This window comes from Schistocerca americana, chromosome 3 (assembly GCF_021461395.2).
Source record: "Schistocerca americana isolate TAMUIC-IGC-003095 chromosome 3, iqSchAmer2.1, whole genome shotgun sequence".
NCBI classification, from domain to species: domain Eukaryota; kingdom Metazoa; phylum Arthropoda; class Insecta; order Orthoptera; family Acrididae; genus Schistocerca; species Schistocerca americana.
Window position 1 is genome coordinate 976,894,467 of NC_060121.1, and position 13,713 is coordinate 976,908,179.

The 13,713-nt window shown below is 42.2% G+C and overlaps 1 protein-coding gene across 1 annotated transcript in view; it reads right to left on the reverse strand.

Moving 5' to 3' along the window:
- The window catches only part of LOC124606602 (polyglutamylase complex subunit TTLL1), a gene marked incomplete at its 3' end in the record, with an annotated part of 186,825 nt that overhangs the window by 83,690 nt on the left and 89,422 nt on the right, over window positions 1–13,713 (reverse strand). The window lies entirely within an intron of this gene.

A 13,713-nucleotide genomic window follows, 5' to 3' on the forward strand; every position in this document is an offset into this window, starting at 1 on the left:
TGGCACCCCATACCATCACGCCGGGTGATACGCCAGTATGGCGATGACGAATACACTCTTCCAATGTGCGTTCACCGCGATGTCGCCAAACACGGATGCGACCATCATGATGCTGTAAACAGAACCTGGATTCATCCGAAAAAATTACGTTTTGCCATTCGTGCACACAGGTTCGTCGTTGAATATACCATCGCAGGCGCTCCTGTCTGTGATGCAGCGTCAAGGGTAACCATGGTCTCCGAGCTGATAGTCCATGCTGCTGCAAACGTCGTCGAACTGTTCGTGCAGATGGTTGTTGTCCTGCAAACGTCCCCATCTGTTGACTCAGGGATCGAGACGTGGCTGCACGATCCGTTACAGCCATGCGGATAAGATGCCTGTCATCACGACTGCTAGTGATACGAGGCCGTTGGGATCCAGCACGGCGTTCCGTATTACCCTCCTGAACCCACCGATTCCATATTCTGCTAACAGTCATTGCATCTCGACCAAAGCGAACAGCAATGTCGCGACACTATAAACCGCAATCGCGATAGGCTACAATCCGCCCGTTATCCAAGTCGGAAACGTGATGGTACGCATTTCTCCTCCTTACACGAGGCATCACAACAACGTTTCACCATGCAACACCGACCAACTGCTGTTTGTGTATGAGAAATCGGTTGGAAACTTTCCTCATGTCAGCACGTTGTAGGTGTCGCCACCGGCGCCAACCTTGTGTGAATGCTCTGAAAAGCTAATCATTTGCATATCACAGCATGTTCTTCCCGTCGGTTTTATTTCGCGTCTGTAGCACATCATCTTCGTGGTGTAGCAATTTTAATGGCCAGTAGTGTAAAAACGCCCTAATGATTAGTGACCGGAGACGAGTTGCAGTCCTCGTCAATGGCATTAAGTTTAAAACCCGACAGGACTTTGCTAGCTACCATACTGTTTAGGTAAAGGTGTCTTGGGAAATATGATGACGACTGGGCTGAAGTTTAAGAGACTCGTCCGGGAGAATCGATATGCAAAGAAATGAGGTACGAAGTGCTGATGATTTATGAGATGTGTTTGAAATTCTCTAAAGCTGTGATAATGAATACCACAGGAGGTAGTTCAGATTAAGAAAAATAGACACCTCTAAAAAGTGCGGTCATCAGAAGTTGGATTGTCCAACATCGACACAAGTAACTTAACTGTGAAAAATCCTTGGGTAGCAGAGGAAATACTTCATCTGATCGACGAAAGAAGGAGGTACAACAACGATCAGGAAAATTCTGCAACGAAGATACAGAAGCCAGTGAGGAATGAAATCAATAGCAAGTGCACGGGATCTAAGCTGAAATCGTTGCAGGAAACCGTGAAGAAATCGGAAAAGAAAGGGTTGTCGTAAGGACTGATTCGGCAAATATAAAATTCAAAACAACTGTCGGTGGAATTAAAAGCAAGGGCGTCAGCGTTAAGAGTGCAAAACATCAAATGGCTTTGAGCCACATGGGACTTAACATCTGAGGTCATCAGTCCCCTAGAACTTTGAACTACTTAAACCTAACTAACCTAAGGGTATCACTCATATCGATGCCCAAGGCAGGATTCGAACCTGCGACCGTAGCGGTCGCGCGGTTCCAGACTGAAGCGCCTAGAACCGCTCGACCAAAACGGCCGGCTAAGAGTGCAATGGGAATTCGACTATATAGCGCAGAGGAGAGAGATGACGGGTAGAAAGAGTACATTCAAGGCCCCTGCGAGGGTAGGGCGTGATCGATGGAGAAATGGGAGTCGATATGGAAGGCACAGATTTTGTGAACTCCTCGTTGCTACGGCTGTGCAGGCCGAGTTGTCACTGTTGTTACAGTAGGTCGAGTTGGTGAGTCCGTGAAACGGCCTCTGGTGCAGTACACCGCTACGACAATTTCTCCCTGCCACTACTACACAATTGTACGCCAGTGTCAGGTAACAGTTTAGGAGAAGGTAGGTTCAACAACACTCCAACAAATTACTAACAAAGTCACATAACTTTGTGACTAGTAGAATAGTGAAGTCTGCAACACTGCTTGTAATATCACACAAAAAAGGCCCTCAATTGTTAAGTGCAAATAATCGTACGTAAACATCACAGTACAAAGCAATCGCTATACAGAGTGGTCCATTGATCGTGACCGGGCCAAATATCTCACGAAATAAGCATCAAACGAAAAAACTACAAAGAAGAGAAACTCGTCTAGCTTGAAGGGGGAAACCAGATGGCGGTATGGTTGGCCCGCGAGATGGCGCTGCCATAGATCAAACGGATATCAATTGCGTTTTTTTAAAAATAGGAACCCCCATTTTTTATTACACATTCGTCTAGTACGTAAATAAATATGAATGTTTTAGTTGGATCACTTTTTTCGCTTTGTGATAGATGGCGCTGTAATAGTCACAAACATATGGCTCACAATTTTAGACGAACAGCTGGTTTTAAATTAAAATACAGAACATAGGTACGTTTGAACATTTTATTTCGGTTGTTCCAATGTGATACATGTACCTTTGCAAACTTATCATTTCTGAGAACGCATGGTGTTACAGCATGATTATCTGTAAATACCACATTAATGCAATAAATGCTCAAAATGATGTCCGTCAACCTCAATGCATTTGGCAATACGTGTAACGACATTCCTCTCAACAGCGAATAGTTCGCCTTCCGTAATGTTCGCGCATGCATTGACAATGCGCTGACGCATGTTGTCAAGCGTTGTCGGTGGATCACGATAGCAAATATCCTTCAACTTTCCCCACAGAAAGACCAATCCACCTGTCATGAAATATGCTATTCAATACCGCTTCAACCGCACGCGAGCTATGTGCCGGACATCCATCATGTTGGAAGTACATCGCCATTATATCACGCAGTGAAATATCTTGGAGTAACATCGGTAGAACATAACGTAGGAAATCAGCATACATTGCACCATTTAGATTGCCATCGATAAAATGGGGGCCAGTTATCCTTCCTCCCATAATGCCGCACCACACGTTACCCCGCCAAGGTCGCTGATGTTCCACTTGTCGCAGCCATCGAGGATTTTCCGTTGCCCAGTAGTGCATATTATGCCGGTCTACGTTACCGCTGTTGGCGAATGACGCTTCGTCGCTAAATAGAACGCGTGCAAAAAATCTGTAATCGTCCCGTAATTTCTCTTGTGCCCAATGGCAGAACTGTACACGACGTTCAAAGTCGTCGCCATGCAACTCCTGTTGCATATAAATATGGTACGGGTGCAATCGATGTTGATGTAGCATTCTCAACACCGACATTTTTGAGATTCCCGATTTTCGCTCAATTTGTCTGCTACTGATGTGCGGATTAGCCGCGACAGCAGCTAAAACACCTACTTGGGCATCATCATTTGTTGCAGGTTGTGGTTGACGTTTCACATGTGGCTGAACACTTCCTGTTGCCTTAAATAACGTTAAATATCCGGCGAACGGTCCGGACACTTCGATGATGTCGTCCAGGATACCGAACAGCATACATAGGACACGCCCGTTGGGCATTTTGATCACAATAGCCATACATCAAGACGATATTGCTGAACGGTCCATTTTAACACGGATAATGTATCACGCAGGAAATACCGTCTGCACTGGCGGAATGTTACGTGATACCACGTACTTACACGTTTGTGACTATTACAAAGCGAAAAAAGTGGTCCAACTGAAACATTCATATTTATTTACGTACTACATGAATATGTAATAAAAATGGGGGTTCCTATTTAAAAATACGCAGTTGATATCCGTTTGACCTATGGCAGCGCCATCTAGCAGGCCAGCCATAGCACCATCTGGTTTTCCCCCTTCAAGCTATACGAGTTTCGTGCTTTGTAGTTTTTTCGTTTGATGATGGAAATAGGATCACATTTGAGGAAGTGGAGAAAATGGTCAATAGATTGCAGTGCAATAAAGCAGCTGAGGTTGATGAAATTAAGTCGGAACTCATCAAATACAGTGGAATGTCAGGTCTTAAATGGCTACACAGGATAATTGAAATGGCCTGGGAGTCGGGACAGGTTCCATCAGACTGGACAAAAGCAGTAATCACACTAATCTTTAAACATGGAAACAGAAAAGATTGTAACAACTACAGAGGTATCTCTATAATCAGCGTTGTTGGTAAAATCTTCTGAGACATTGTTGAAAGGAAAGTGCGAGTATTAGTTGAGAACCAATTGGATGAAAATCAGTGTGGGTTTAGGCCTCTTAGAGGTTGTCAGGACCAGATCTTTAGCTTACGGCAAATAATGGAGAAATGTTATGAGTGGAACAGGGAATTGTATCTATGTTTTATAGATCTAGAAAAGGCATATGACCGGGTTCCTAGGAGGAAGTTATTGTCTGTTCTACGAGATTATGGAACAGGAGGCAAACTTTTGCAAGCAATTAAAGGTCTTTACATGGATAGTCAGGCAGCAGTTAGAGTTGACGGTAAATTGAGTTCATGGTTCAGAGTGGTTTCAGGGGTAAGACAAGGCTGCAACCTGTCTCCACTGTTGTTCATATTATTTATGGATCATATGTTGAAAACAATAGACTGGCTGGGTGAGATTAAGATATGTGAACACAAAATAAGCAGTCTTGCATATGCGGATGACTTAGTTGTGATGGCAGATTCGATTGAAAATTTGCAAAGTAATATTTCAGAGCTAGATCAGAAATGTAAGGACTATGGTATGAAGATTAGCATCTCCAAAACGAAAGTAATGTCAGTGGGAAAGAAATATAAACGGATTGAGTGCCAAATAGGAGGAACAAAGTTAGAACAGGTGGACGGTTTCAAGTACTTAGGATGCATATTCTCACAGGATGGCAACATAGTGAAAGAACTGAAAGCGAGGTGTAGCAAAGCTAATGCAGTGAGCGCTCAGCTACGATCTACTCTCCTCTGCAAGAAGGAAGTCAGTATCAAGACTAAGTTATCTGTGCACCGTTCAATCTTTCGACCAACTTTGTTGTATGGGAGCGAAAGCTGGGTGGATTCAGGTTACCTTATCAACAAGGTTGAGGTTACGGATATGAAAGCAGCTAGGATGATTGCAGGTACTAGTAGATGGGAACAATGGCAGGAGGGTGTCCACAATGAGGAAATCAAAGAAAAACTGGGAATGAAATCTATAGATGTAGCAGCCAGGGCGAACAGGCTTAGATGGTGGGGTCATGTTACACGCATGGGAGAAGCAAGGTTACCCAAGAGACTCATGGATTCAGCAGTAGAGGGTAGGAGGAGTCGGGGCAGACCGAGGAGAAGGTACCTGGATTCGGTTAAGAATGATTTTAAAGTAATAGGTTTAACATCAGAAGAGGCACCAATGTTAGCACTGAATAGGGGACCATGGAGGAATTTTATAAGGGGGGCTATGCTCGAGACTGAACGCTGAAAGGCATAATCAGTCTTAAATGATGATGATGATGATACTTATTTCGTGAAATATTTCGCCCGGTCACTATCAATGGATCACCCTGTATACAACCACTGTGTGTTTACTTCTAAGAGTTCACTAAACGACATTCCCTTCTAAGTCAGCCCTGGACGATGATCTATAAGCAAGTGGGCCAGAGCTGCTCTTCTGTCTTCCGAGTAGGCTCCTGTCCGTTGCCGCCTGGTCATTGGCGGACTGTACTCGGCCGACCATTGGCCGAGACGGAGTCTTCATCTTCATCCTCAGCTCCTCCAGTGGCGCTGATGGACGTCGCGCAAGTGGCGAGACTCCATATGGCAATTGCACCAGCTCGCACCTTTCCGCCTGCGGTGCGTTTGCTCTGGCTGTGTCTTGTTCGGACGACACAGCAATAGAGGGTCCAGTACTAGAGTCAAATTTTAGAAGAACTTTGGAACACTTGCGAGTATATAAGGAAGAAGGGGCAGATAACATTCCTATCGGAATTTCTCAAGCCATTGTGGGGGGGGGGGGGGGGGGGGAGGCTACCAAGCGACTATTTAAATTGGTGTGTAAAATCAGTGAATCTTGAGACATACCACCCGACATTCTCAAAAAATATCCTATACGCAAACCGCAACAGCAGATACGTGCCAGAACTACCTCACAGTCAGATTAACGGATCACGCATCCTACTTGCTGACAAGCAGATTAACAGAAGAAGACGAAGGAAAACTGATGATCTGTTAGATAACAATAAGTTTGGCTTTAGGAAAGGCGCCAGAGGGGCAATTCTGACAATGCGGTTGATAACATTCGCTAATGAATGGAATCAACAGTCTAAGGAATATACAGGGTGATTCAAAAAGAATACCACAACTTTAAAAATGTGTATTTCATGAAAGAAACATAATATAACCTTCTGTTATACATCATTACAAAGAGTATTTTAAAAGGTTTTTTTTCACTCAAAAACAAGTTCAGAGATGTTCAATGTGGCCCCCTCCAGACACACGGGCAATATCAACCCGATACTCCAACTCGTTCCACACTCTCTGTAGCATATCAGGCGTAACAGTTTGGATAGCTGCTGTTATTTCTCGTTTCAAATCATCAATGGTGGCTGGGAGAGGTGGCCGAAACACCATATCCTTAACATACCCCCATAAGAAAAAATCGCAGGGGGTAAGATCAGGGCTTCTTGGAGGCCAGTGATGAAGTGCTCTGTCACGGGCTGCCTGGCGGCCGATCCATCGCCTCCGGTAGTTGACGTTCAGGTATTCAGGTAGTTATGGACAGATAAGTGCCAATGTGGTGGCGCTCCATCCTGCTGAAATATTAATTGTTGTGCTTCTTGTTCGAGCTGAGGGAACAGCCAATTCTCTAACATCTCCAGGTACTGTAGTCCAGTTACAGTAGCACCTTCGAAGAAAAAGGGACCAAAAACTTTATTGGCTGAAATGGCGAACAAATGTACAACTAAATGAAACTTTATAGCTCCCTTAATTCGCCGACAGATAGTGCTTAGCTCTGCCTTTTGTCGTTGCAGAGTTTTAAATTCCTAAAGTTGTGGTATTCTTTTTGAATGACCCTGTAGAATACGGATTGAGAGTAAACCAAAGAAAGATGAAAGCAATAAGAAGTAGCATCAATGAGAAGTGCGATAAATTTAGCATCAGAATTGGGGACCACGAAGTAGATGAAGTTAAGGAATTCTGCTACCTAGGCAACAAAATAACCCATGGCAGACGGAGCAAGGAGGACATCCAAAGCAGACTAGAAATGGCAAAAAGGGCATTTCTGGCCAAGAGAAGTTTACTAGTATCAAACATAAGCCTTAATTTGAGGAAGAAATTCCTGAGGATGTACGTTTGAAGCCCAGCATTGTAAGGCACTGAAACATGGTCTGTGGGGAAACCAGAAAAGACGAGGACCGAAGCGTTTGAGATGTGATATTATAGAAGGATGTTGAAAAGTAGATAAACTCATAAGACACTGAATGAGGAGGTTCTCCGTAGACTCAGCGAGTAGAGGACTATAACGAAAACACTGAAGAGAACGAGGAACGCAATGACAGGACAGACGTTAAGACAACAAGCAATATCCTCCATGGTACGACGGGAAGCTGTGGAGGATAAGAACAGTAGGGGAAAGACGAGATAGCTGTACATTCAACAAATACTTGCGGGCGTAAGGTGCACGAGCTACTCTAAGCTGAAGAGGTGTAGGAATTCGTGACGGGTTGCGCCGAAACAGTCAGAAGATTTATGATTCAAAAGGAAAAAAATCCTGGGAGGGGAAAATAAGCGGACGACTGCATTTACCTAAATTGATTTTGGCCTATCAGATGTAGTCTAGAGACGTATCGCAGACCGTGGCGATACATTTCCTATTTTCAATAACTATACGTTTATAAGTTTTTTTTTGCATATTTTTACAGCAATATAAATTAACTCACGGAATGCACTGAAATTCAACAGGTGATTCATCGAATATTCTCGGATTGAGAATTTCGAAGGAGCTATCTATGTTTTACTTGGGAAAAAACTTTCAATGGCCAATATCGCATAAATTAGTCTTTATTGTTGAAACCGGTATCGACAGTTATAACTTTCATCTTCTGCTCTTCAAAAAATGTTTTTTATAAAACGAGTTCCTTTGTGAGCCAGTACCTCATGCCGTGTTGTCATTATGGTGGATAAAATAAAGCGCACTACACACAGGTCTGTCGACAATAAAACCATTTACAGTTAAAAAGCACATTGCGCACGTGGGCATGTTCGCATACGAAGCACTCTCCGAGGCTTGTTAATTCTTAAATCTCTACTTAGCTGTGCTTACAAGCTATTGGAAGGAATGATTCTAAACCGAATCCAAGATCAAATTAAAGCTATGATACCACCTGAACAAGTTGGATTCAGACCTCATAGAAGCTGCTGTGAACAAGTGCTCTCCTTGACTACTCACACAGAATCTGGATACCAAAAGAAACTTAAAACTGGAGTAGTGTTCATTGACCTGTCAGCAGCTTATGACACGGGGTGGCGCGAGGGACTATTATTGAAATTTTTGAGAGCAGTACCTTGCAAAATTCTAGGCAACCTCTTAAGTAACATGTTAAGCAATAGACGGTTTTAGGAACATGAAGGAGAAGAGACAAGCAGATAGCGTGTACTCAACGACGGATTACCTCAGGGCTCTGTTCTTACTCCAGTGTTATTCAACGTCTACACAGCTGACCTGCCGAATTGACCTGCCGAGAATTTCAATATGCAGATGACCTGGCAATTTGATATCAGAGTGAAGACCTTTCTGAATGTGAAGAACTCCTAACAAACAGCCTTACTAAACTTTATGAGTATTTTGAGACATGGCGACTGAGACCAAATGTTTCTAAAACCGAGTTAAGTCTGTTCCACCTCTATAATCGCCTTTCATCAGCAAAGACCAGCCCACAGTTCGGCCCTCTTGGCACAGTCAGATACAACGAAAGCCCAAAATACCTGGGAGTCACTCTGGACAGAACTTTAAATACAAGAAAACACCTTTCTAACTTCGCCAAGAAGATACAAACACGAGTGATCCTTGTGAGAAAGCTGGCAGGCAGTACATGGGGAGCAACCACATCAGTCCTCCGAGGAGCATCCCTTGCACTGGTATACTCTGCAGCAGAATACTGTGCACCAGTTTGGCTACGAAGTGCTCACGTAGCGAATGTAGACGTCCAACTGAACTCAGTTATGAGAGTAATTAGTGGGACAGTCCGGTGCACATACAACACGCACAAGTGGGGCTTTTCGAGTGACAGTGTGTGTGACTGTGGTGACACCCAAACAGTGAGCCACATTGTGAATGACTGTCCAGTCAGACGCTTCCCTGGTGGCATTGAGATGCTCCATCAAGCATCCCACGAGGCACTCCGCTGGATCGAGTCCATCAACATCCGAGTGTAGTCTGAGCCGTTTTAAAACTTGTATACTATATGTAATTTCACATGTTCATTTATATATATAGGGTTTTTCTTTGTTTTGCTAAATGTGTATTACTATAAATGATGAATACGATAATAATAATAATTCTTAAAATGCACGATATACAGTAAACTGTACATTCGTACATCTGTTTATGTTTGTGTGACACGTTACATACATCGTGCATCTACCTGTAAACAGATGTTTATGTTTGTGTGTCATGTTGCATACATCGTGGATACACTTTATAAACAGATGTACAAATGTGGATTTTACTATACACCGTGGGTTTTAAAAATTAACAAGCCTCTATGATTGCAACGAATATGCCCATGTGTACAAGGTGCACTTTAACTGTAAATGGTTTTATTGTCAACAAACCTGCATATACTGTGCTGTATTTTATCAAACATAATGACAACAAGGCATGACATACTAACTCAATGGAACACGTTACATAATAAATTTCTTTCAAGATCAGAAAATGACAGTTACAGCTGTCGAAACTGGTTGTCAACAACAAAGATTAATCTATGTGATCTTGGCTTTTGAAAGTTATTTCACAAGTTATTCGTTAAAATGTAACTCTGTTGTTATTGTCTCAGCAACACTGTCAGGCGGTCAAACCAACGAATAGGAGACTCAAAGTATATTTAGATGATCTAGTTTTCAATGTTGCGGTGCGTGCACTAAATATTTGGTGGAATTTCCGCCTCGGTGTAGTGTTGTCGCATAAGAGGTGATTTTTGTCCCGTTTAAAATGATCGAAGGTGTTGAGAAAGACTTCCAGCAAGCATTTCGAATGCGGCAGAAAGATTGGGATTGGTGTAATCACTCCTGAGGATAACACTTGGGAGCTTATGATGCAGAATAAGTTTTAGGTAAGACGTAATAATTTCATTTAATATACAGGGTGATTCTGTGATGATATTACAGACTTCAGGGATAATGGAGAAGGGTAAATGTATCCATTTGAAGTAAGAAACCCTGGTCCGTAAGAAACAGAGTCGAAAGCTTAAGCGAAAATCGTTTTGATAGCTATGACAACCGACCTCTCCTATGCAAGCTCTTTACTCTCCCTGTTTTGGGATGAGGTTGTATAGACCAAAACAAAAAAGTCCTATAAGCATGGTCTCCAACCTGCATACCTTAAGACCCATGAGCACTTTTTCATCTTTGCTACTGTGCAACACATCTCTTCTACTGAACAAGTGCCCATAGTTCTTAAGGTACGCACTTTAGAGCCCATGTTTATTGGACTTTTTTGTTTTAGTCCATATAAAATCCTCCCAAAACAGGAAGGGTAAAGAGCTTGCATAGAAGAGGTTGATTCTCATAGGTATGAGAACGATTTTCGCTTAAACTTTCGACTCGGTCGTCTCCGGACCATGATTCCCTCCACATGAAACTGACACATTTATCCTTTAACATCATCATGGAATCACCCTGCTGCATTTTGGAAAGATTTGAATTCCACCACTTAGGCACTACTCATTTCTATGCAAACAGCAATTTTGTCCACAGCTAATTGAGAGCTGATTGAAGATTCCTAATTCACAAGAGAAATCTCTGCTTCTTTCAAGACAGTTGTAATGTTGCTGCATTAATTTGTTCTGAAAGCGGTTCTGATATTCAAGACAATAAAAGCGGGTGAAAAGCTGTGAGCTATCTGGGGAAGTTAACCTTACATTACTGAGCAACTGTTTCACCAGGTATCCAGTCTAGCTTACCAAATTCCTAACCAGACTAACAGATTTCGCAGAGAGTTAGTATGAATTTAGTATACCAGTGTGTGGTAATTTCATGACGCACAGGATTGCGCTACGAACGTAACTTCTTTGGGTGAAAATTGAATCGGTTGGTTGTGGTTAATTTCCTCTTTCATATGTTTCAACGTTCTTCTTGTGTTATTTTATGAATGCAGTGTTGTATGCAGTCTCCCAACCTTGGCTCCATATTTGATGTATTCCGTAAGATTACAAACTCACATTTTCGCAATCCTAAATAAGGCACCAGTTTAGTTTTGAATCAAGTTTAATATGCTGAAATTTTAACGGAACAATGGTCAATGTTAAAATAAATGTCCAAATATAAACTGATTTATTTCTCAGTAATGCAAGGTTAACTTCCCCAGATAGCTCACAGCTTTTAACCCGCTTTTATTGTCTTGAATATCAGCACCGCTTTCAGAACAACTTAATGCAGCAACATTACACAGTAGTCTGTATAGGTGGTAGTTGCCCTTCTTAGCAGTTGCCCTGCGTCTGTTAATCATTGACACAGTATTGGAAACATGGTTTGCCTTTGGCGTCTCCTAAGAAGGTACTTAGCCAGATTCAACTTTAGAGCTTCCCTGTAAATCATTCACTTTTTCTACACGAAAATATCGTGTATGGTAATTCCGAATCCTAGCGCATAAGAGTCGACACTTTGACCTATAAGTACAGACTGCAGTCATTCAAACCCTTTCATCAGGACTCAGCTTTCAAGTGTAGACATAACTCATTACACTGCGTATTAGCAGAGTTCGCTGTCACAACCCACCGTGACATACGCCCCATTTATTTGTCGAGATTGCTGACCTTACAAATATTTATAACTAAATACTTAATTAATGAATTTGTTACATTGTACTACCAACGATTCGTAGGTTATCGTATCCATCCAGCAGGGTTACCCCACAACGCACTCGACTTCGTAATTTTCGTTTCTGGAGCAATATTTCATTTCTAAAACAGATACATTTCGTTACTCCATCATTGCTGGAAGTTTATATCACCATCACGGTAACGCTTCGTGCATATAGACGAGAACCATGGCACGTTTGCGCGGGCTTCTTTCCGGAAATTTTTAAATACTTTCAGTTACGTTAAATCGAGTGAAATGTTTTAGTCTTATAACATGGTTATTAAAGTATAGCTTGGTGTGTATACTTCTAACTCAACATGACGTTTAAGAGTGAAAAATAATTTTACTTAGGCTCCAGTCGAATGCGTGAACGTGCCCCGGGTATCAGGCAGGTTTACGCACCTACTGGGGCACGTTTAGCCGTATCGTAGAACACAAAAGAGTAAACAAAACCCACTCCTGAAATTTTCGAAATATGTTTTACTAGCAGTAAACAAAATTAAAAGCTTGCTTACACTAATTAACACGGTAAAACACAACTATTTCACTAGCAGTAAACAAATGGGCAAATTTCCACCTGTTAGCCTACACCGATGTTTGAATGTTAACTAAAGGCCTACTTATCATCACTGTCCGAGTTGCAATTTATGCACACTAAAAATAATGTCTTTCCTCTGGTAGAATCGTCATGAGCTCACCTGTTACATCTAAGGCGCTGGACTCATTCTTGATTTATTTGCGGTTGATCGTATCATCCAAGCAGTAAATACAAAGGCAGTTTTCATCCTACTCATCAAAATACTGCAGGCTGTAAGAGAGAGGAAGAACAAATGGATGGGACATTCGTTTAGGCGCGAGTGCTTGCTAAACAGACGCTTTGAAAGGACTAAAGTGCGCGTCATATATCTTGGCGGCCGAGTTTAGGTTCGTTCTGCGCATCTGACGTCACAAAACACAGTCAGCCAATGAACAGAGAACGACGTTGCCACATCTCGACTGCAGTGCAGAGCACGGACGAGTGTCTTCAGTTTTAGAAACGTTCAGTTATAAATAAAGCAATTGAACAAAAGCAATGTCTTGATAGCAGGCTTTCTTTTACAGAAAGTTTGGAAAAAGCATTCTTTATACCACTTGCTTCTTATTCTATTAATTAATTAAACCAAACAAGCAATAAGACTCCTAATTCAGGCGATAGCAAGGAAAGGTGTTTGTTTCAATCTCACGAACTGCTTTTTTGCAATAAACAACAGCGGTAATTGTTTATTTCCTATCGTACTTCGACGAAGCGTGAGTAATTCATAGTCATACCAACAGTGTTTATAAGTAGTTGCGTGAGGTGTTAGAGTCCTTATGGAGTTACACTGCTCCCCGCACGTGCTCCCCGCATTCCGCGCTGCGCGCGATTTTGTCATCACTGCACTGCTCGCCTGTGCAGACACACAGTGTTCCGACTGCTTTGACACACTTATCATTCGATTTCCAAAAACTATTTGGCCAAAAAATTTGATTTTTACACGTCTTCTTGACTGATACCTTCCCCCCATAAATGACTTAATTTTGTTTTGATGTGCAGCATTAAATGTAGTAAACCATTGCACGACATTTTGAAGAGTTTGCAGAGGTAAAAGTCCATAGCGTATACTTTCCGTATGGTCGATTTTAGTTGCCACAATGTTGAGAATGAAATGTGGACAAGATACCTAAATTTC